At 37.2% G+C, this 26,219-nt stretch overlaps 1 protein-coding gene and 1 long non-coding RNA gene across 3 annotated transcripts in view; one reads left to right on the top strand and one right to left on the bottom strand.

Annotated features, from left to right (window-relative positions):
* LOC126789122 (disease resistance protein At4g27190-like) overlaps positions 1-26,219 on the top strand; it is a 40,950-nt gene that overhangs the window by 7,550 nt on the left and 7,181 nt on the right. Inside the window, exon 7 of one of the 2 annotated variants that reach the window (XM_050515192.1) lies at positions 6,549-6,941. The gene's annotated coding sequence lies outside the window, so the exon portion shown is untranslated. Of the gene's footprint in view, positions 1-6,545 lie in introns of those variants that run through there. The other variant, XM_050515193.1, reaches the window with a different exon arrangement.
* LOC126789123 (uncharacterized) lies at positions 8,421-11,872 on the bottom strand. Its single transcript, XR_007671489.1, has 5 exons — positions 11,536-11,872; positions 10,845-10,939; positions 10,168-10,277; positions 8,955-9,065; positions 8,421-8,739 (listed from the first exon to the last, which is right to left on the bottom strand). It is a non-coding gene; the product is annotated as an uncharacterized LOC126789123 (long non-coding RNA).

Below are 26,219 nucleotides of genomic sequence, written 5' to 3'. Positions count from 1 at the left end.
TGTCCCAACAACACTAACATGTATGAATGTATAGCTCATTGAATCTCTTCATCATCTATACTTAGACGGAATAGAGAATCAAGAATTAGCTTCATATGAACACATATGAGTGTGAGTTCTTGCAACCGATTGTACTACGTTCTCTCGAACGTCGCAATCTGATTACATAAGCTCTCCGTGGTCTAGAGGCATTTACAGTCCCTCGGGCACTCTCATATCTGCGTCAAGATCCCTTTACGGATATTGTACAACCACTATCATATGCTGCAAATCAGTTTTCATGGACACTACTACTGATCAAGTAGCGGAAAGCAATTATGTCCATAACGAGAGAATATAACTCATCGTAGTCAATACTAGGATAATGAGACAATCTTTGCGCCATAAGTCCTGCATATATCGCATGACTTCATCTTTCTCATTACACTTACGAATAACGACCAACATAACAAGTCTAGTTCAGCCTGTATTGATTCTTTCCACTTCGGTCAAGTTGCTCATCGTTGATGCTTTACAACGGAATAAGAGCATAAGCGAATACATCATTAATCATGGGAGATCAATCCATTAAACACACGCGCGCGCTGTATACGATCAATTTGTGAGATTTCTATTCTTCTCTAACATCAACAAAAAGAGTCTGTAGCGTCCCACAGAAACTTAGTTGATACACATGTTTAGAGAATATCTCTTGATGATGTGCGAAATACTTGTGTCTACGCACTTCGCTTCTTTCTGGTTTTGATTCCAGAGAATAATGGTCTCCCCCTCATCTAGGTAGGAGCCAAGACCGAAGCTATGACCCTTACTAGTCCATCTTTGCGTTTGCCGCCCTTGTTTTGTGGTACAATACCACGGGCGCCGACAACACCACAGCGTACGATGGTGCCATCGCCGGCTTCCTTCCCACTGTCAGGGATGGTGCCAACGGTGTTAGGACCAGGTCATATGAAATTCTCCCATATTCTGAGAGTTCCAACCTTCCCGGCACATCACAACATTTATGTGCGATCTCGTCACTTTCGCAATATCGGTAAAGTCATTGAGCATCGAATCTTTGACTTTCTGGAGGTCGATAATGCGTTGCACATTTACTCACTTTGAGTAGTGCGAGATCTTAATGAGACATAGTGCCACACCACGTCAATTCCTGGCGATAAAACCGGAATGGGAGCATTCCATATCTCCCCATAACGACGGGAAGTATGTCTCATCAAAGTGACCGTCTGCTAATATCGCAGGATAGAAATCAACGGTTGTAGATTGGAAATAGCGGACAAGTGTTGGTGATTCATAAATCATAACCAACCAGAATACTTAATCGTTTCAAGTAGACCCATTGAGATAACTACAATAGAGGCACATAAACAACTTTAACCAAATAGGCGTTCGTGAAAAGAACGTTGGGACCGTATCCAGTGACCATCTGGTACGCACTAAACGCTTGGCAAGTTGTGGGTCTGAAACGAATAAGTGTCGCTGCATGCAACATCATTACATATCCCCATGCAAAAATCGGCAGGTTAGTACCCATAACCAAGTCCGAGCTTTGCTAGATCGTGCAGTGAATGAACATGAGGAATAATATGTTCAACGACGATCCCAGTAGACATGCAAAACGAAATCATCAAAGTCGTGGGGGTGAACTCTCCAACGGTATCCAATCAATAGATTTGAGAGGATGGGAAGGGTGGTGAGCCCTTAGTATGATGATCAGAGCTAAAAACTTAGCAAATGCAGCGTTTCTTGTGGAAAGCAAAGCGACGTGTGACCAACGCGTCGATGCTCTTAACCTATACCATAAAAATACCGAAAAATGTCCGTATTCGGTCGGATATGGTCCACTAATGTCACCTTAAATACTTCATAAGAATAGAATGTTCTCGGTTGGAGCCTTAGTAAATAAGGACTTCCTTGAAATCTAGCAAAAGAACAAGCTTTGGAAAATGAGCGATAGGCATCAGAGATTACCATGGAGGCATTAGAAAACACGGGAGGCATCACAAGCTCCTGTGAAGGAAAGAATGCCTCCACCGACGGCCTTAATGCCATGGAGCAGCCGAAATAGACAGGCTCGGCCTCACCGTGTGGAGCACGGGTGAGGTGGTCCTCCAATCGCTTCGTGAACATGAAAAATAGATGATAATGTGAATTTCAAAGAACTCGAATCATCATATCTTGTTCAAAATGACAAAAAAAACGATCATGTCAAAACCGAGAAGACAGTAAAACCGAACCCATGATTCAAAGAATCTTGAGTTACATAAAGCTACTGCTACAGGCAAGCAAAACTATGTCTGCAGGCTAACAAAGCTACTGTCGAAGCTTGAAAAAAATACTGTCAATGAATTCTGACAGATTTATTCCTCTCTATTCTTAACACAAATATCAAGATGAAAATCCATCATTGGCATGTATGACCTTTAAAACTTAGCAAGGCACGAAGATATAGAACACAATCTCCGCACGAGATCCGTAAAACAACTACCTGCGCCGTAGGACAGTGTGGGTGGTTACGCAATTAGCAAGACACTCGATTTCACGGCGGGACATTCTCAAAATGAAGATTAAGAGAGTCAATGACGCGGTGAACTTCTCTACACAATACGCCGTAGGATATTGTAAGAGAGGGGATTGAAACAAATGGCAATCCCATCGAATGTATCACATGGCAATAGAACTACATTCTTCAACTTAAGAGTTGGAAAAACATGGTATTGGAGCAGTTGAATACCAAACAATTTAGGTGGTAAAAACCATCCAATTGGTGCGGGTGGTCACCAATAATAATAAAATCATTTGAGCTATGAAACGACTTGGAGAAAACCGGAAAATTAACCGGAAAACCATGTCAAATTAACTCAAAACCGGGTGAAATTTGGACTAGGAAAACGTGGCAGCATGGACTGCTGCAATATGCCGGAAAAATGACGAGAAACAACGGAAAAAATCGTCGAAAAAACTCGCCGGAAACCGGCAGCACCGATTGCCGGAAAACCGGTCGGCGGCGGCCGGAACTGGCCGGTATGGAGGCTGTAACTTCAGCTCTGACAGGGAACGCCGTCCGGAACCGGATGGCGGTGCCGGAAACGCCGGAAAATGGCCGGAAGGCGGAGAATACGCCGGTAAAACGCCGGAAAACGTTCAGGAAACGCTGGAACAGTAACCGGGAAAAACGACGTCAATTTTGACGTTCCGAGGTTCGTTTTCCAAATTTCAAGGTCCAAAATCACAATGTAGTGCTATTGGGATCTCATGTAACCCAAAAGCGGCCAATTTAAAAACCACGTGAGTTGCAAATGTTGACCATGCATGCTAAGCCAAGGCAAATAAAATTCTCATGAGTCCAAGAAAGACGAGAAATTTTATAGAATATGCCAATATTTAATACAACACAAACAAGCTTCCAATTCCAATAGACGACTTAAGCTAAAGTCGAGCAATAATCATGGCAATGCCAACGTCATACTTGAAAAATAGTAAGCAGAAGACATAGTCAAAATAGAGTGACTAATCAAAAGTCTGTAGCAACAAAGTCTTGCATATCGGATCGGGCGAAGCCTTAGCCTGAGGCTAAAAAATGTGCTTACTTGAAAATGGAAGAATGTTACGTTTCCATCTCCAAAATTCCCTTAAGAAATAGATAAAGGTGCCAAAAATGGCATGCGTTTCTTGGATGTGGAGTATGCATCAAGGTCAACTCTGATAATACAACGTCATAGACGTTCATTAAATCACTTTAAGTGTGTCCCATAGAATTCTTTATTTTTGGGATCTTTTTGCAGCAAATAGTGCTGCATCAGAGTAATGAATCAACTCAAATAAATGAGTACGTAGACCTTGGGATTATTGTTTATAGACATGAGTTTAAGAAAACTCAAACATTCAAACAACAGTCGCGATGACGACGCATCCATGAGAAACGAGGGTTGTATTGGTTTCGAATAATCGAAACTATTCAAGTATGTAACCGGAATTAGAAGAGTTGTGATGTATATGGTCACAAAATAATCGATGCATATCGGCGATTCTCATGATCGCACCCAAAACAGCGGTGCACTCAAGCGACCACACGAAATCGATATCTTCCTTTTTAAATAATAACGTGACTCCCCCAGGACCGTCACACGAAAAACGTCGACCAAGAGGGGAATCATATCCCTCTTTGGTCTCATCGGCGTTATAAGAAAAGCCGGAAAAGAAGACATGAAAAAGGCTAATAGCGCCCGATAATTTATATATATATCTTCAAAAGCAGCAACTTTAAGAAAAACATACTTGTTGGTCTGCCAAATAGACCGCATATAAGTAAATTGCTCTGCAAATCGATCGTCATGCATGAAGTTGCTTGTTGAATTCCTTTTCGATCTTCGTCCGATGACATAAAAATCTTGGGAGGATACGATCGAAATCGTATGTAGATGGCAAAAGTATCATCCATCTCGGCATAAATGTCATCACCATAGTACGACGAGTGATCACTTTTCCTATGCAAGCAAACGATTTAATAAGCAATAGGAAAAGAAAAAGGAAAAAAGAGAAATAGTTTAAAGGCCCAAAAGGGTGGAGAAGACGGGAATAGCTTCTCTTAAGCGAAGAGTTTGCTTGTGCAATTCGTGTTCCTTGCGTATATATGCGGGAGGAGCAATTTGGAATCCTTTGATGCGGGGTCTTGCGGGGCAAAAAGATGTTTTTGCGGAGCGAATGCGGAAGAGACCTTGCGGGGCTGTGTGCAGGGGCAGCAGGGTGGTCGCAGGGGCTGCAGGGTAGAATCTGCGTGCGGGGCTGCGGGGTTGGCTGCGTGCGGGGCTGCATGCGGCTGCGATGCGGGGGCTGCAGGGGCAGCGTGCAGGGCAGCGTGCAGGGGCAGCGTGCGGGGCTGCGTGAGTGCGTGCAGGGGCAGCGAGCAGGACCTGCAGGGGCAGTGATGCGGGGGCTGCAGGGCAGCGTGCAGGGGCAGCGATGTGGGGGCTGCAGGGGTGTCGCAGGGGTGTGGCAGGGGCAGCGGAGCTGCGCGCCTGCGTGCAGAGGTGCGGGCAGGGGCAGCAGGGCTGCGTGCAGGGGCTGGCTGTGGGCGCTACGATGCGGAGATGCCGGAGGCCGGAGATGACGGTGGCCGGAGATGACGGCGGTCGGCGGTGGAGAAGAGAAGAAATTTCTAGGGCTCTAAAAATTCAGGGTTTTAGAGCAACGTGCTGATAACGTGTTTCAGGATGAAATAATTGTGTATTATTGAATGATATGGGGGCCTATATATAGGCATTACAAAACCACAATCCCGTAGGATTCGGAGTCCTAATCTATTACGGAAATGCTAATCTATCTCCTAACAGGAAACCTATTAGGCTAAGACACACATAAGGGTAGAATAGTAATTCTCCCGAAACATGATTTTATTTTTGAAAGTAGTAAAAAATATTTATAGTTGAATAATTAGAGGTTGAAAAAAAATAAAGTAGAAAAGTTAATTGGAATTAGATATTTTATATTTTAAGTCCAGATTCATTTTGAATGGATATATATTATAAAGATCCAATAAGAACACAAGGTTGAGGTTAGTTTTGTTGGCTGAGCCCTTAAAGAAATAAGGGAAAGAGCACGGTTCAAATCTCCTCACTTGCAAAATGATTTTGAGCTATATTTTGGTGAAAGGAGGGGCCGCCACATGGATAAGTAACACGTGGGCCAGAACTGATATCGCGATATTTCGAAAAAATATTGAAAATATCGCGATATTTCAGAAATGTCGACAATTTCGTGCGAAACTAACTTGGTAGGCTAAAGATATATCCTCATATGAACTGATATCGCGATTTTTCAGACCTTGGTTTTAGGATTGGTACCTAATCAACGAACATGGTAATTCAAGTGCTAATTAATATTAATTCTACCAGTATTATTTATTGCATTACCTGGATTAAGAAATTATGTGCATTGCATGGTTAATAAGTTTACATGTGCTTTTGGTTAGTAACATAATTTGCAGAACACTGCTAGGTTGCTTCCATATTTAGGTTGTTTTCACTGAAGCAGCGTCGTTTTCAAGTATTTATCAAGTTTGTATCCGATTTTTGTATAACTGAAGTGTTTGTATGCTCAGCAAATCCAAGGTTTAATCATTTTCGAATTTTTAGTTTTTTTAATTGTTGACTATATATACTTTCTTGAATGCTTGTATTATAATGTACTGATCCAAGGTTGGATGTTATTCCACTGCAATGAAGGTTAAAAAAAAGGGAACTTTTGGCCTAGTTTTTTGGCTGTTAGCTTAAGTTGTTTTGCTGAGTCTTGTAACTTTTGGACATTTGTATATAATTTTCAACATCATTAACTGCTGTCATTGTGGTACTGTGGTAGTCATTCTATGTTATAGATATGAACTAGTTTCAGATGAAACGTGAACAAAGGCAGTTTACCTCTGCGTCTGCTGCCTAGGGCTATATATCAATAGAATCAGTTTGAGAAATTATTGGTTTAACAATTTGAGTTGGGTTTTTATTTGTTTAGGTTATTTGTTGCCCCTAAACTTTGATTTCTGATTCAAGCAGGTCAGAGTTTGCACGGTTTGGTGGGGAGTCTGTTTTATATAGCGCCTGAGGTACTTGCCGGGGGCTATAACCAGGCTGCTGATGTTTGGACTGCAGGGGTAATTCTTTACATTCTTCTGAGTGGAATGCCACCATTTTAGGGGGAAGACGAAGTCGAGTATATTTGATGCTGTTTGGATAGCTGATCTGAGGTTCCCATCTGATCCCTGGGATGGCATTACTGAATCAGCTAATGATCTGATTCAAGGAATGCTCTGCAAAGATCCATCTAAAAGGCTCACCTTACACCAAGTCTTAGGTAGGTTAAACAATGATTGCAGTAACAGAAAGTGCTAAAATGCTAGCAGCCTATTGCTTTTCAATACAGTTATCCCATTTTGGGTTCCAGATGCATATTTGATCTGTGGGAGGGGGTCACTCAAAATTGTTTATTCTCATAAACTTCATCAAGATAACGTAATAATGTAATATAGTGTTAATTTTTAGCAGAGGGCATTATTATTACTTATAAGCATGACAAGAAGATTCCTTTCTGATTGACACCCTTGGTAAGATGGTGTGTAGGTAGTCTTAGGAGAAGATGCATACAAAGATGTTGCATCAGTATGTGACAATTTTTAAAAGCCTGCAAAACTGGTAATCTGGTAGTACGAATTGAGGATAAATATTGATTGATATCTGTTGGTGGGAACTAAGAAGTTTCAGAAATTGACAAGAATTTCTGCAACTGTAGTAAATTTCATAGCATCCGCTCTTGAATTTCTGCCTCCACCTTGAATATCCCCCACATCATTTGTCCTTTGGTTGAATTTGAATACTCCTCCCCATCTCGTCCATGCTTAACTGTTTCAGCCCCATGATTGATTTAATCTGGTGCATTAATATGAAAACTTGCTGGCGAGTAGTTCAAACTTGAAACCTCCAAATGAGATATGATAATCCGCGCTAATGCATCACTTTATTGTTTCGCATAAGTCCTGCACTAAATGCATGTGTAGACAACAAGGTGTTGAATTAGGCAAACTCTTCAATGAAGCCTTGTTGGAAAACCAATATGAGCATAATTTAGAACCCAGAATTGCTGTATTTCCTTGTTGTATACTTTGGCCTATATTATTCTGGATGAAAAGAACAGAACGAGTTAAAAGATTATAGTTTGCTTAGTTAGCACAATGATCATAAAAAAACCGAGTAAATCAAGCCTTTGGATAATTTTTAATTAGTCTACTTTGGGTCCAATGGATTTTCTGGATTCTGCTGGATACATGACCGCAGTCATTCATGATGTATTTATTTTTATCACACGAGTGTTCTGAAAGTTGTCATTCAAATTGGTATATACATGCACATAATCAAGTATGGTATTAGATGACCACATTTCAATTAAGATGAGATATGCATTTAGTTTCGCAGAAACAAAAGCAAGAATTGATGTGTAAGGTTCAAGTTGAATTCATTGTAATTTAAGAACATCAACGGTGTTCAATGAATGATTAAAGAGCAATAGAGGTATGATCTGAAGTATTGAAAGTTGACATGCAATTGTAAATCTATTAAAAGGTGACGTACAATTCTGGATCTACACCTCTATATGCTAAAACTGTAGCAATATGATAAGTTGCTGCTCCTAGAGGTTAACCAGTACCTGACTACCCTCCTGTGTCTTACCCACATGCACTACAACAAATATCTATCATTAGTGACCATTGTAATCATTAGTGACCACGACAATGGTCACTAAAAGTAAAAAATATGACATCTATGGTCTTTAAATGTGTTTAGTGGCCAAATTTAGGTGGTCACTAATTCATAATCTCTTTAGAGACTACCGTATTATGGTCACAAATTTTATATGCCCATAGTGACCAACATATTCGCCACTAATTCTGTTACCAATAATAATGGCTTCGGGTGTTCCATTGGCATTTATAACTATACAAAATCATTTTGTTCATACAAAAAAAGTATGTAAATGTTTGCAATACAAATCTGGTTACACAAATCAAATTTGCTCATATATATAGTATCAACTTTCATACAACTTATACAAATGTCATGAAAGCCATTTCAAGTTTTAAGAAAATACAGAAATCTGTAAGTTCAATAAGCTTTGAATAAAATGTACACTGCTTGATTCCCTTGTTTAATCTCTCAATCTTTTCAATGATGCATCGGCACATAATATGTATACCTAGATAAATTAAGGGTGGCAATAAATTAATCAGTCATATTTACCACATCTTATGTGAGAGAGAGAGAGAGAGAGAGAGAGAGAGAGAGAGAGAGCGCAAACTAAGTTGTCAAGCTATTCTATTATCACAGGGCATATGCTAAACTAACAATAAGAGATGGGAATTTGTATGCATTGAATATGTAACAATCAGTAAGAAAGGATAAAGAGAATACCGAACTGCAAAAGACCTCTGGGAGCACCAAGAAACTGAAGTTGCTGCTTTTGCTGCACCTACAATGTTTACACTTGTTCCATTGCTATGTGATTTAGTCCACTCAAGCTCCCTGTACAAACAAGTTAGAATTAAGAAAGCCTTTTACAAATGTGATTCTATTAAGAAATAAAGGCTACTCCATGACAAGTATAACATTTTCAGTGAACGATTCCATGACATGAAGACTGCAACCTACATATGTTAAACCATCTCCAGCACTAACATACAACTTTCGGTTTATAAAAAATAATACAATAAAAACAGCCAAAAGCACTTCCTCTGCTGATTTTCACTTTTCAGCAGAGCAAGCCCTTCAATATAAGGCAGTGAAAGGTATGAGAATGATTTTGATGATAATGATTCTGATGATAGGTTTTAATCCTAAAACCAAATATACATGGACAATAAGTTTTCTGAATTGTAATTCAATAACAAAAACCTAATACAATCTAGTCCAGAAAAAAACAATATACCAATCGGGATTAGGATTCCTTATTGAAATATATCATCAACTATGTATAAGATTAAACCCAAAATGTTGTAATACTCGATCATCTCCATATTTATGTTCAAATTCTGTTTCAGTGAACTATTGAATAGCAATCACTTTTAGACTAGTATGTAGAGACCTATACAATAGAAACTGCAATCTACTCCAGCACTAACATGCTACTTTCAGTTTATAAAAATAAAAAAATAAAAACAGCCAAAGGCACTTCCCCTCTTTCGTACACATAAATGAGCTACTGGAACAAACATTTTTCTAAGCTTACCCTGTAGCTTATAAAGGACAAGTTACCTACATGTTCAAATTCTAACAAACTTGGGATCAAAACTCTTTCCTCACACTCTAAATCAATAACTAAAAACCTTTAATGCCATCAATCCCATCATAACACTATATTCACAAGGTTAGACACAATGATGTCATCAGGGGAGGCTATGGTAATTAGGTTCCAGCAAAATCATGTCTAACATTCTAAGTAAAGCCTCTGACTCTGTATAAAAAAGGAATCGGATTGTCATCAGGGGAGGCTATGGAGAGCGATTGTACCAATACTAGCTAGTTAGCTCAAATATAAAAAAGGAAGGCAGATTGTCTTATCAGTTAAATTCATATATATGGCATCATAAACTCAATAAAAGCCTCCTACTTTAAGCCAAACAGATACCTGAAAGATGAATGTATGAAAGAAGATACACCAAAGTCAGGCACGTGACAGCAGCAACAAAAACAGCGAGTATAACATTTCCCAGCCAATCAGGAGTGCTACCAGGATTCCTGAGAAGAAAAATGAGGATAACGTTGGGATATTGCAGTTCAGAACTGAAAAGGCAGGTTGTTAAATCTGCAAATAGCAACAAAGAATTTCACATATATACGAATTGAATCCCATTGCAGGCAAGGTATCCAAATACACCAGGAGCTGTTGGCCTTGATAAAAATCAAGAGGCTGCCCACTTTTATCATTCACTTATCAAACAGCCTATTAGCATTGGCTGTAAAGTGTTAACAATTACTTTAAAAGTTCTCTTCTAGCTGACTTGATTGGATTCTCTTCTAGAAAGAAGTTCATATGATACATCACCTCTGAATGTGGTTTGAAATGCCACCTTAACTTTGCAAAGTCATTAGACTACAACCATTTAATAAAAGTAAATCAAGTTTAAAAGTTATGTTCAAATATAAGTACTTATTAAGTTATAACACATCATCTATAGTAGGGTCCTAAATAAGTGCAGATTTTGACCAAATTCTTAGTTCTAGTTGCCTAAGTTGAACAGATGACAGTGCATGAATAATTCCATGTAAAGAATGAACAGATGGACTGCTCTACTCACCACTCACCACAGATGATTTGACAATGTTAACGGTGGTGTCAAAACTGCTAACAGTCTCTACATACCGCACAAAAACCTCGGTCTTCAATTCTTCTGCTGCTGCTGTAAAAATACAAGAATTGGCACTGATATTTTGTTGCACTTCTGGAACATTAAATCTACAAATAAAAGCTTCAGATAACAAACTGTAACCCAACTCAAAGACAATCATAAGTAGTCAGAGCTACTAGAAAAACTTTGCTACGTACAACTCAACTGCTAATAACTGGAGCAAATAATATGAACACCCCTTCACATAAGTTCAAGCCAAATGCATTATTGGATTACATTATTTTACACTACAGCCAGGAAACTATCCGACGACCACCGTTACTTGTGTCAAGATCAACCATTTCATAACTTATGAGATGGATAAGTTTAGCTATGTGAATTAAACGAGACTAGTTCTCACCAATTTTACTAGCTTATTACATAGATTACAACTTGAGCTCCAAAAACAACAGAAAATAAGTAAATGTTGTTTCCACCCCATATCATATTAGCTAAAAAGTAATCCAGTAAGTTCCACACCAGAAGATCAAATTCACCATACGATGCAGCTGAAGACTGATATTATCAAGCATAGTATGAGTCTATGACCTCACAAAACATCACAAATTAGCTCGAATTCAAATTGCTTAAGCAAAGTAAAGAGGTACCTCTAATCAATACGACCTCATTTCAAATCGTAGCAACGGAGCTGACACAATATCGAAACAACTGAGCAATTTCGAGATTGAATATTTAACAACGGAGAGATTGATCCGAAGCACTGATCGTCGTCGCTCTCCTCCTCCATGAAAGCAAACAAGCACGGCGCCGAGAACTCCCAAATCTCATCGAGGACGATGTGTTCGCTGCATCCATGGCCGGGGACGATTCGCCGGCGGAGGCGGTTAATGAGGGTCGAGGAGAGAGAGTAGTGGGCGGAGGGGAGGGTCACGAAGGAGGAGAGGGCTAGGGTTTCTGGAAATTTAGTATATACTATTTTTGAGTTTTTGAGTTGTCGGCGGTACTGTTCGTGATTTTTTCGCCCTGTTGTGATCAATATGCCTGCGAAAGTTATTTGGGATTTTAATTGAGATTTGGAGTTGTAATTCTGTCACTTTTCTTTGATTAGTTGACTTATAATCGGAATAATAAAATCGTTTTAAAATTTTGATAATCTGAAATTAGACTTCTCATCAACATCGTTATTAAATCTCTGTAAGTCCATTGAAACTTATAAATCCTTCTTTTCTATCTCTGTAACTGCATGTTTTTCGGTGTATTCAATTTATATCGGTAAATTACAAACTCTCATAAATTTTGCTTCAATTCTTCTTTTTACTAATATGAAAATGAATTCAAGGGTGCTAAAAGATTTAGGATGCTCTCAATAAACATTTAATATATAATTGGAACCTGTGTGTTTTTTGAATTTGACAGCAATCAAATTATTGCACACAATAGTAAAAGATACAAGTTTATGAGGCAATTTAAAAACATTGCAAACCACTTTTCAAACAGTAACATGATTTACAGTTCTATTTATATAGATACAATAATCGCATGATACAATAGTTGATTGCGTAGACATTAATCTATGAATAATGATGGTTTGTTTAACTGCTAAAATAAGGTATGCGTATGTATAATTTCACAAAGTTGCAATAATCTTTATCTTCAGACATGTCTTTCACCAAATGAGTTGTCATAATCTTTTAAGTATGTTGTTCAGTGTGTCTCTTATCACTCTGATTTTTTGTTAGTTTGAGATTGTTATTTTGTAATTGTTACGGTTTTTCAAAATTGAGATTTTCAGCAACAAGGTCTCTTAAGTTTCTGAATACTCGGCGAGTTCGTCTTAATTAAGATCAACATAGAGTTTTTGCTTTACGAACGATCTAGATTTTATAGATCCATCTGGCTTGAAATTTGTCTACTTGGTGAATGAGTTTATATATGAATAGATCGATATAATAGGGTACGGTATGCAGTAGAATCCAAAATGTTGGCTACCTGAAGCCCATGATAAACTTGATGATGATTCACTAACAGTGACATTAAACATCTTAGATCAGTTGAATGAACCTTAACTAATGAGCAATGAAGAATCTATATGGAGTTAGATGATCAATTGATGTGAATAAATATCTGGCATGATGTAGATAACAATAATAAATGAACCTTCTTCTTTGCTATTGTTAATTGATTCTGATCTTAGTTTTTAAAATCATTTTGTGTTAGAATTTAGTTTTCTGGGTATATTGATTGTTTATTTTTATTTATTTAATTGGTGCTGGAAGGTACAATTGATATTGGAATAGATTGGTTTCCATTTACTTTCTATAGTGCAAAGTATGTCAATACCATGACCATCCCACCAGCACCAGATTAGAAACCATTTTCCTATGAAGCAAATTAGAGCACTACATTACCCTTGAGATGCATCTGTTGTTATGTTATATTCAAAAGTTTGAAAAAGCTACGATCATTGTTTGATTAAAATAGAAGACTGTTATGTACAATAGCTAGATATTATATATTTTAGAGCCATTTCTTATAATCATTTTAACCAGGTTCTTGAGTTTGATGTGTATCATTTTAATTGGATGTTATTGTTGGCCTCTTGTGAATCTGCTTTTCAAAACTTTAGGAGTTGAATGCATGCTCAAATCTGTATCAGGTACTTTTTTTGGACACTGATGTTGTTTTGCCTAATATCGCCACAGTTGTGGCAAGTGATGATGGAAATGAGGCAGGGACTGCTTCACCAGATGATTTTTTTGAGGTGGAAGAAATCTTCAGCCAGGCTGCTATCGAAATTGATCATACAATGTGAAAGTTGTGGTCCAAGAAGTACTTTCGGCATCATGTGGACATCTCGAAGAATTTAAAGCAACGAGAGGAGCTTTGGATGAGGTTACGAGGATGCTGAAAGATGATAGGATCACGGCCATTGAGGTCTATGGAACAAGAGGGGTTGGCAAAACAACCCTGGTGAAACATGTTAGTGCACAAGCCAAAAAACATGGGCTTTTTTATCATGTTATTATGTCCGTTATATCTCGAAGCCCGAATTTGCAAACAATTCAAGGCGCATTGGTAAGTCAGTTGGGAATGGAAATGGGGGAGGATGAAGTAACAGAAAGAGCCAGTAGACTAAGGGAGAGGATCAAAGGATGATTCTTTGAAGTTATTCATGAAGAAGTCAAGAAAGCCTTTTCATGGATCTACCGATTCCTATGATGAAGAGAAGAGGCTGCAAGGGCATTTGGACATAAACACGTGGAAGAATGGAACACAGCAGTTTCAAAGACATTCGGAGATAACAATAATGAATTGCAAAAAGCAGCTCCTGAAGTAAATGCATCTCAACTTGTTTCTGCTAATAAGGATGAGAGAGATACTTTTAAAATGATACAGTTAACATATGATACCTTGAGAGTCGATGATGCAAAGTCATTTTTCTTGCTTTTCCTCATGTTTCCAAAAGATTATGATATTCCAATTGAAAAATTATTTAAGTACGGCATTGGAAAATGTTTGTTTCAATCTACTAACACGTTGCAAGAAGCTAGAGCCAGAGCACATTCTTTGATCGCATACCTTCAAGATTCAGGTTGCTTTTGGATGGCAAGGGAGATTACATGGGCTCAAGAGTCTCAATGTAATTGGGTGCCATGAGAACTCGGAAGTGTTGATTAATGCTACAACATGGGAATGGGATCCAAGTAAACCTATTAGTAGACTGAAATAGTTCACTGCATTAAACAAATCTCTCCTTCTTTTTGCAAGATCACGAAAAATGAAAAGAAGTTTAGAGCAGCACCTGAGCTTCCAAAAAATGACTGAATTATGTTGAAAACCTCAATCGTTGTCAATTGTTTATTTGAATTTAAACCCACATGTATTTCAATCAATGCAGAGGATCCAGGTTACAAGCGCACTTCACAGAGCAAATAACTCATAAATTATACAAAATCAAAGATAACAGACCTGAATAATGACTTTGACAATATCTAGAGGGTACGTAATAGCTGTGCCTAACGCCATTGATCCTACACCATGTTGGATCATAATTCTCATGTATTCTAATGGCCTAAAATATGGCTTTACTTATTCTATGTGCTTAATTTAATTTAGACTAATTTATTTTCATGTTTTGTAGAATATCTAGACAAGAAGAGAAAAATGTGAAATTCCGGCAATTTTCCAAGCACCACCAATTTCCGGCTAATTTTATGGAGGAGCAAGAGATGAGCAACGCATTGTTCTATCGCAACTAGATCTCATCTTTTTAGTTGAGATTTAACTAAATCATTTTTCTGTATTTCTCACAAAATCATGGCTCCTCATTGTCCAAAAATCCACACATATATTATGCGAAATCTTATTTGATTTTGGGTGTAATCATCACATCTAGGTCCATCATTACCTAGCCATCCACTCACTTCTTTCATGATCACTTATTTTCTTCTTTATCACCCACTTTTTCCATGATCACCCACTTCCTTTCATGATCACTCACTTCCTCCATGATCACCAACTTCCTTTCATGATCACCCACTTCCTTCGATAACCAACCACTTCACTCACTACACTATTATCTCTTACTTTTCTATACTTATTACATCACAATTTTTCCTTTATAAAAATCTCCATCACCACCATCTCAAGACACACCATTTTCCACCACCAACCAAGAAAAAAAAGAGGAATAAAACATTTCCATCTACCCATCTGATTCTAAAAACACCAAGTTTCATCACTTCATCATCCACTATTTTTCATACACCATTATCAAACAAGGAGGAAGAAGAGGAGTCTAGCATCATTGGAGGATTTACATCACCACCATGTCAAGATCTCCATGAGTTCATCTATATCATCCTCAACTTGAGATTTACTAGTCACCTTTCTACTCTATCTCTTTACTTTGATGTTCATAAACATGTTGAAACTTGTGTATATGGTTATGAGTGAGTAGTTAATTTGTTGGGGCTATGGTGAAAGCCCTAGCCAATCTTGTATGACATTGATATAAATATTTTGTTTGATACACTTTTCATTAGCACTCTAATATGCTAGTTCAAAAGTTGAACATTTATGTATGATTGTTTGTCATGACATGATGAATGATTAAGGCTTCATTAACCTTAGTTGTTTGAAGCATGATAACATATCATATGTGCATGTTAGAGTTGTGAACTACAATCACTTAGAGATAAGCATGGTAGGTTTGCATGATTTATTCATCTCCAAACTTTATGCACTTAGGGTAATGCATTTGATACTTAACTGGATTCATATGCATGACTTGAGTAGTTGAGTACTACATCCGAAAGGGGTTGCTTGATACCAACAAAGGAGATTGTCCCTTGTCATACCCGAGATGGATACAATAAGAGAAATTGGCTAGTTAGAATGACATCATTCAATTTAGTAGCATCATTGTTCACAAGAGAAGCTGGAGATGGAAACCTTAAGTTCTAACTCACATCCATTTCATCACATCTAGATTAGCATAGCCTAGTTTACTTTTTAAGTAGTCATTTAGTTTTTAGAAGTAACTCCACATCTGAAACAAATTTGAATCACTACACCATCTTGCATATATCCACCATGAATTTGGGTTCACTTGTGAGCCTTGATTTGTGACTTGTACATTTGCATATTCTTCTAGCATCCCTTAGGTTCTCCTAGCTAGAGAGGGTTTTTCCAATCCATTGGGTACGACATTCCCTACTTACAATCCCACTACACTATAATTTGACCCTTATACTTGAGGGTGACCTTTGAGTCAACACACCAACAAGAATGCGTTGCGAATAATGTTAAGCTCACAAGTCATTTCTTGTCTAATTAGACTAATTTGAAGAATCTATACAACAAAAATTGATATGAAGTTAATCTAGATAATCAATGCATGCAACTATCAAATTTAAGTCTTAATCAAACACAACATGTAGCTATTTTTCACAACATAATCTATACATCAATCATAAAATGGAGTGAAATCTCAGCAATCTTACTTGGTGCTCTTTTGCCTCATAATCCGAAACTGCTCGGGAGAGGACATCTCTCCACTCCTCCTCTGATTTATGAATGGGATCAAGTGCAGCAGTCGATACCCAGTTTGTATAACCACCAATTTTCTAACCTACCCACCAAATTTAAGATTCCAATCATAAAGCTTAGAGCTGAACCTGTAGATGAGAGCTTTGGCAACGTGGCGGAGCGAGGGGCGAGTGGTGAACTGGCGATGGCGAGTGGCCGGAGTTGTGACGGCCGACGGGCTTGAAGTCCTTGAAATGAAGAAGACAAGAAGCAGGAGTCGAGAAGAAAGAGTGAAAGACAGAGAAGTGAGAAAGAAAGGATTTGGTGCTTTGTATGTTTCACTTTTTTTACTTTTTGTTTTATATGGAAGTTGGAGTTTTTTTTCTTTTAGGCTTCAACTTCACCTGGGCTCTGGATCCGCCCCTGGCCACATGGTGATATGTGTTGGTGAATTACCTTGGGTCTCTATGCAATCTCAAGTTATAGAAAGTGCAAATTTGTTGCAGCTTGGTGAATGCACCTTTACCACCAAAATTGTTGCATACTGACAAATCTAGAAACAATGTTTTGTGAAAATATGGTACAAATGAAATTTGTGTTTGGATCTGAATGGCTCGATCTTGGAACGTTTCTTTTGACAAAACTGAGAGAGATGAGATTGTGCACTTTGTTCGAACTCATAAGCATTTGGAATGGTCCGGCTATATATGCAGTGTTTGAGAATCTTCAAGTTTTGGCAATTTGTTAGTGTACAAAACTGAAAAGTCTATTCCCATTTGATGTGGCTCCATCTCTTGTGCAATTGGAAGACCTCTTTGTAGAGCATTGCCCTAGTTTGTGCAGTGTCGTTGAAGCAAGCAACAGCTCAAACAGATACATTGTTTTTATTGAATTGAAAAAATTAGCCTTTATAAATCTTCCGAAGCTCACATGGTTCTGCGCCGAAAATGATACTATTGATATGGAGTTCCCATGATTGGAATACTTGTATGTGAATAACTGCCCCAGTTTATATATTGTGCTTCTAATTCGATAAAACTCAATGATCAACAACATTTAAATTCTCTAGTGAAAAGGTATGTCTCTATGTCGACATAACCTTCATCTGTCTGACTGTCTCATTTATTTTGTCAATTATCATGCTGTCTTTGTTTTTTTTTTTCCATGCGAGCCATGCCATACATATATTTCCATTTTCCAAACACATATTGGGCTACTACGGCATATTGCACTTCTTGAGGTTATATACCTATATCTAGCTAGATTATATATGCATATCTGATCGGTGCATCAAAAATCATGTCATTCACACCCAATGATCTAAATAGCGGTTATTGGCATCGTATCGGTTTTGTAAAATAAAGATATAACGGGAATATATCGAGATATATCAGATTATATCAGATTTATCGTTTTTGTTAATTTTTAATTTAAATTTGATATATATATAAACATATACTTCAAAATATATCAAATAATATTAACTACTAAGTACTAATTGAACAAAAATAGGTGCACAAAAGATAGATTGAGATATTGATTATGCATTCATGCATTATAAACTCTCTTATCATCATAATCAAAGTCAAACTCATCTTGTCCATTATCTTCATCCTCATCTTCTAAGATAAAATCATCTTCATAAATCACCTTCTGCCTATTTACGTTGAACTTCCTCAAAACGACATCGTCTCCTTAAAAAAAAAGTAACAAGAAAAAAAAAGTCAACAAAAAAAAGTCCACTAAAAAAAAAGTCCACAAAAAAAAGTCAAACAAAAAATGTCCACAGAAAATATCGGGTCAAACCGAGTTTGACCCGATATATTGCATGTTGACCCAATATTTTAATTTGACCGATATATTGAGGCGATATGACATTTATCCTATCAGTTTCTAAATATCACCGATATATCCCGATATTTCGAACACTGTTAAAAAAAAACTTGGCTTTATTTCAAGTTTAAACTTCTTTTTGTTACCCTTTATCATGATTGCAAGATTTTGAAGCTTTCTTTTGGTAGTGAAATGAAGTTAGCTAATTGACTGACAAACAAGATCATAGTAGCTAGATGATGAAGTGTGCACAAAGACAAATGAATACAAAAAATTGTTGGGAATAAGTTGTTTGTTTATGTTACTAAGTAAATGCGTAAATGGTTTGTTTAGTCATATTTTTATTTCATCTCCCAATTCAAATTTGTACTGTTACCCTGATATGTTGAAACATTAGATGATAGCTCATTGTTTACATCATTTTCTTTTCGTACTGATCAAATGGCAGGATATGTATAACTGTATAAGCTCTAAGAGAGCTAATTAATGCAGGGAAAGGCAAAAAAAAGAGATGCTTAGCTGTAAGTCGGTCACTACATGGATCCATGATGTAATTTTTATTGTACACGACTTGAGATAATTGCCAAAATTGATAATCAATTATGTGACAAATGTAAAATACAGGCAGAAGTTGAACATTAGTTTTGGCTCAAACTTAAAGAAACAATGGAAGTCATAACGAGTTTGAAGAAACAAAACGAGCCATGGATGAAGTCACTAATATTCTGGAGGGTGATAACATCACTGTGATCATGGTGCACGGAAGATGAGGCTTTGGCAAGACAACAATGGTGTGTACAAGCTTAGAGCATTTCCAACAGATTATGTATTTTGGAGAAGAATAAGATTTTAGAGAAAAAAACACTCCATTTTTACTCTAACAGCTTCTCCATCTCATTCTCTAAAATAGAGAGATTAATGAAAGAGAATAGTTGATTCTCCAAATTTGCAGGATTTGGCAAAAAATTGCATAACCAAATATTAAATTATTGCACTTTCTTCAACAATTCAAACTTAGATTACAACCAATAAAAATTCTGAATAATTTATTACAAGTAAATAATATAAAAATATATAATTCTTTATGGTTATATTCAATAAGAAAATTGAATAATTTATTGTCGTAATAAATGAAAAAAATTGCAAAATAAAGAAACTATTAGAGTTTGGGCATAAATTTTTTGGAGATTTTAAAGTTTACTTCTCTATTTTGGAGAAAGTATGAAAAATTGTTGGAGATGCTCTTAAAATGATGGGCTTTTGTGATTGCTGTATCTGAAAGGTCTGATTTGTGAAAAATTCAAAGCATGTTGACAAGACTAGTTGAGATTGTGCTAGAGGAGGAGATAAAAGTTCAAAGAGACAGAAGTTCGAAGAGAGGTATCAAGATTGATAATGGGATCCTTATGATCTCGGACAAGATTTGGGAGTTCTGCACTAAAATTCTTGGTTAGAGCAAACAAACTCCGATGATGAAATGTTAAGTCATACTCACTAAGGAGGCAAAGATAACGAATGTCTGCCCTGCTGTGGGGTGTTTGATCCTTCTCAATAGTCTAGTAGAGGAAGATTCTTGAAACTTATTCTTGATCAATTTAGGAAACTTTAAAGGTTGTCATGCTATATTTTATTCCGAGTCTTGGTTGAAAAAGCTTGACTAATGTGTTTTAAGGTGTTTAATGATCTTGCCCATTATGATCAATGTATTATCGTAGATGGATTGGATCCTCCTCAATTCCCTTTCATTTTGGGACATTTGGGCCTCTAAGAGTACTTGTTAAAATGTTATTATGTCAATTTATCCAGAACTTGTTAACAAAGATATAGCTAAGTAGTATATTAATATGGCTTAGTGACTTCGTCGTAGGCCTGTAAATTAAGCCCAGGACCGACATGTATATCCAAACTTAGCCCAAAAATTTGGGCCACGGGTCGGGTCGGCCCAAACTAATGGCGGGCTATACTCGGCTTGTTCCAGAATGGGTAGGGTAAATGCAACATTTTCCAAGTCTTAGGCCGACCCAAAGCCCTGCTTATTCTTGATGTCAAATTTTATTATTAATGTATGAGTGATTTGTATAGTAAATTTTGTTGGCTCAATTGACAGATGTGTTATTCATATAAGAAGGGGTTTATGAGTTCAACTCATATCTCAATCAAATTTTTTCAAATAAAAGTTTCAATATTTTATTATTTAAAAATCACACCCAAATATAGGTCGAGTCATGAGTGGGCGTTTTAAACCCAAACTTTATCCGTTCAAAGGTGGGCTCGGGCTTTACATATTTTGATAGGGCCAGCACGGGCCGGCCCTGCCCATTTTACACCTAGAGTTAAAAAAGACATGGGCCGAGTAGTATGTGGGTCTTCATATCTTAGGGTCGGACCGGCATGCCCATTTTACAGGTCTACTTTGTAACATTACTTCTGGGCCTCTGGCAAAGCGAAGCCGGCCCAAATACATGGGTTGGGTAAAATTGAGCAAGGCCCAAGTGGGTCGGGTTAACCCCTCGTTTAAATTGCAAAGTGCTGACTGAGAAAAGACCGCGCAGAGAAACGTATTCGAAGAGGTGGCTGGTTGCTTCAGCTTGACTGAACGCTCCGGTTCCGCGGGTGGAAAGTACTTGCGCCAGGCTTCTGTGGCTGTCTCCTTTTCCTCCTCTCTCATTTGTTATTCCGGCAAGTTCTTTCACCTCTGTGACTTGTTTGTTCCATAGCTTTTACAATTATGTTGCTTTACCCTTTTGCTCTTTGTGTCATACTAAATTTACAAACTTTGATCACAACTTGGATTCAGTTCTTCTTTTTGGGCTTTGTGATCATGATCCGGCTCCTATATATATATATATTCTTATATTGGTTATTGCTTCACTTTTTGATTTGAGACTTCTATTACAGATCAAAGGTTGTATCTTTGAGTTTTTGTTTGAAACTCTAAATCAGCCGTACAGTAAAACCCTTGAAAGAGTGATAAAGTGCTTTGGTTATTGGTTAAACACCAAAATCGGCAAGTGAAGGAAAAAAAGGACATTTTTTTGCTATAGCTTGATTTTTGTGTATTTTACTCAAATGATACACTAGGTAATAACCGTAATATCAATGAAAGTAGAGGCTCGAGTGTTTGATACTTATAGAAATGAGTATCAAATTAAACTGTCAAGGCTTGAGTGTCTGTTTGTTTGCTAAACAGAAGTTTAAAGGTTTGTACCAATCCTCCACAAGGTCATACCCCTATTGTTGATGATTCTGCAGTGTGTAGTGTTTGATGAGTGATTTGCTTCATTAATTTAATAATTGGGGGAAACTTAGCTTCTTCTAGTTGATGCGAAGGAGGTTTCAATTTCATGATCAGTCAGCTCTTATAGTTTTCTTTGTTTGTGGATTTCGATGAGCTTTTTCTATTTGGTAAGAATGAAAGGAAATTTATGGGGTTTCACAGTTATTGATGTCATTTTTTGCTTGTGTATCTTGTTGACATCTGGATCCTATGCTAATGCATTGCTTGAGTTTCACCTTGTATTACTAATCCTAGGTTGCATCTTCAACGTTTACTAATTCTGAAAACCAAACAGTTTGGAATGGCTTGGTCTTGGTAATGGAGACATAGATGAGTCTTACGACTCTATCTACTTCAAATGATGGCTTTGAAGTAGTTAGAGTAGTAAGACTGCTACTATTGAAATAGAGCCTACATTGCCAAAGTCGACTGAAGATTTTGAACGAACCCATGGGCTTGTTATCTTCATATAGCTCGACAAAACATAAAAAAGAAAAGCAAGAAAAAAATTCCATTTACCCTGTTCATCTCCACAAATCGTAAAGATTATATACCCAGTATTTTGGGTAGAGTTTGTTTCTTTCCTCGTTAAGGAGAATACTTGCTAGAAAAGTCTCAATATACACTGTACAATCATAGATTAATTGCAGTTCTATATAATACTGCTTTAAGTGATCATGCCAGAGCAATCCAAATTTTTCTTTAGCTTAGTTTGTTAACAGTGTATGATCCGCCTGATTATCAGTGCTCTATCTAGCTACTATAAATACTAGCTTGAGTAGTTATATTAGCTTATGCTTTGGGATCAGGACATTTGGTTCTCTAATATACTTGCTAAATGTGATTGCAGTTTCGTTGAAAGGAGGAACTCTCATAGCTGTGGTTTCTGCTCCTTCTCATGGATAGGCTTCCATTAATGTCCAAGCTTCCTACAGCTTGAGGATTGGTACCTAATCAATGGACATGGTAATTCACTAATTTCAAATCTAATACCAGTATCATTTACTGCATTACCTAGATTAAGTAATTATGTGCTTTTACATGTGTTTTTGGTTACTGACATAATTTCCAGTACACTACTACGTTGGTTCCAACTTTAAGTTGTTTGATGGAGTCAGCATCTTTTTCAAGTTCTATCAAGTTTGTTTCCAATTTTCTCTGACTGTAGTGTACGTATGGTTACCAATCCCAAAATTATATCTTTCTCAACTTTTTAGTTTTTAACATGTTGACTGTATTGGCATTGCTATACTCTTTTAACTTGAGTACTTGTATTATAACTGATCAAAGGTCGGTTTTTTTTTTCCAGTGCAACGAAGTAAATTAAGGGAACTCTTTGGCCTAGTTTTTGGGAGTCTCAGTGTGTTAGCGTATATTATTTTGCTGAAGCTATTAACTTTTGGCATGTGTATAATTTTTAACATCATTAACCGCCGTCATTATGGTACTGTGGTAGTCGTTCTATGTTATATATGTGAATTAGTTTCACAAGAAACATTAACAAAGGAAATCTACCACTGCTTCTTCTGACTCTAGCTTAATTCTTGCTGGCTCCAGATCATTAGAATGAACTTCAACTTGGGACTGATACTGATGCTTTTTATTCCAAGCATGCCAGACGTCTAAATCTAAGTTCAACGTTGTACAGGTAGATGTCTATATTGGACCATAAAAAACAATAATTGAGAAATTATCGGTCAGTTGGTTGGTGTTATCAGAAAATTCAGTCCACATTAAACAATTTAATGTGGTCGTATGTATTGATGGTAAATATTGATTGGTATGTGTAGGTGGGAAACTTCATGAAATTGACAAAAGTATCTTGAGACTTGTTCAAATTTCATAGCAGGCATCCATTATTGACTTTCTGCATCCAACTTCATGAATATTCCCTACATCATTTGTCCTTTGGTTGAATTTGAATGGGATCACATCCACTCGTTCCCCTCTCTTCCATGCTATAACCAGCTTCAACCCCCTCTAGGATAGGAAGAATTATTATGCTGTTAAATCCAATACAAACTATCCAAATTATTCTCTCAATTCATCCATAATGGTAGTATACAACTATACATGTGTTGCCAATTGGTGTCCACATCCAACAATTAGAAATTTTCCAAAATTGTAAAATATGAAGTGTTGAATTAGGCAAAGTCTCCACTTAGCTTTGTAGGAAAGCCAATAGGAACGAATTGTATCATACGTAATTTCTCTATCCTTACTGCATACATTGTCCTATACTATTCTGAATAAAAGGACAGAATTGCTTAATTAGCACAATGATTATAATATACAAGTTGATCATGTATTTTGTCGCAGAATTTAGCTTGCTGCAAATTATGTCTTTCAATCTGGTATATACATGCACATAAGTATGATATTGGAAGAGCACACTTAAATTTTGAAGATTAAAGATGCATTTAGCTTTGCAGAAACAAGAGCAAGAATTGATGTGTGTAGGATCAACGTGAAATTATTGTACTTTAGACAAGGACATCATGTTGTTCCATGGTTCTTCAGAGGTTTGATCTGAAGTATGGGAAGGTGACTATTGGAGACATACAATTTGATTCTTCACCTCAATGCTGAAAATGTTGCAACATGGTAAGTTGGTAATTGAACAGATGCTATTGTGGGCTAAGTAGTAACTGACTACCCTACCCTGATTAACCCCTAGAAGAAAATACTGACCAACCAAATGGGTTCATCGATTGATGTTGCACTTCCTTTCTAATACCCCTGTGTTAATCATGCAACTGCAAATCAAAGTAGAGTCTGTTCGCACAGCTGTTAATTTCCCATTTCATATTAGCCTAAGCTTTAGTTTGGGTCATTTGGTTTTCCAACGTATGCACTTGCTGAATATGATTAATGTGCTTGGCAGGTGAAACTTCGGCATAACTTTGGTTGGTTGTGGCTTACAAGTTACAAGTGGGTCTTTTCTCCTGATCATGGATGGGCTATCCGCAGCAGTGTCCGTGTTCGTATGCTCACCAATCCTAGGATGGAAGCTCGTTTGTAGCTTTGGTTTTTGTTGCTTATATGTATTTGTGAAGGTAATAACATCATTGCTCGCCCTACGCAATTTGGTTCCAATTGCTTTGCCCCCTTGTTGCATACATTGCATGTCCTGTATTATTCTGAAGACCAGAAACATAAAGTAGCTCAATCAGACCGCAAAAGGATTTTAGATTGCTTCATTAGCTCAACGATCATAAATTGACTGAGCGATAGAGTTATCATCTGAAGTATGGAAACATGACAATTGGTGTGATAATTTGATTGTACACCTCTATATTCTGAACTTGTGCCAAGATTATAAATGCTCCTAAATTTAGCCAGTATCAGATACCCCATCTTTCCTTGAACAAAAATACTAACGATAAGCCTTGCGTTATAAATCCAAACTTATAATTTTGAGTATTACATTAGAGTTGTCATGTTGCTAAATCAACAAAACTCCATTATGCATGTACTTCACTCGTAATTGTTATTCACCCTAATCAATCTTCTACTTGCATTTTATTTGGATATTGCATATGACGCATAAATTTCACTCGTGTGTCGATATATATTGCAAAGTGAAGTTTAATTTTTTGTTTTTACTCCATAGTTTACACTTTACAATAACTAAAGTGAAGTTTCCTATTGTAATATCATTTGGATTAGATGGTTGCAGATACTTATTCCAAATTAAAATGACGGTTGCAGATACTTATTCCAAAATAAAATGACGGTTGAGGTTGGTGATGATCTAGCTGGGAACTCAAATGCATTTGAATTCAACAAAGTTTATGAGTGAAGTGATTAGTTGGCATGCTCTGGAAAATGTTGCTGCTGGGTTTATATTGCTCTTTGCTGAAATCCAGTAAGTGCTCGGTGCTCTCATGGCTGTAATTATTCTATGTTTCCTCCATGGTAGAACTAGAATTGGTCTTTACCGGTTACACAGTTGTCCTCCAAAACTCAGGTCAATGTTGTCGGGTCAAGATGCCCATAGGTCTCATTAACAGTTCATCACCACAATATTTTCCATTGGTGGGGTATCTGGAGTTATGGACCTGCCATTGGAGAAATTATTGGAGTGACTGAATGGAGCCGGCTTGCAATTATGGATGTTGAAGTTGAGGTTGAAGTTGAAAAGATGGTTGAGATTGATTGGCATTTGAAGGCCACAGGGTATTAGGGCAG

The sequence above is a fragment of the Argentina anserina genome, chromosome 3, assembly GCF_933775445.1.
Source record: "Argentina anserina chromosome 3, drPotAnse1.1, whole genome shotgun sequence".
NCBI classification, from domain to species: Eukaryota; Viridiplantae; Streptophyta; class Magnoliopsida; order Rosales; family Rosaceae; genus Argentina; species Argentina anserina.
Note: the sequence above shows the minus strand (reverse complement) of the source record. Positions and strands in the feature narration are given on the sequence as shown.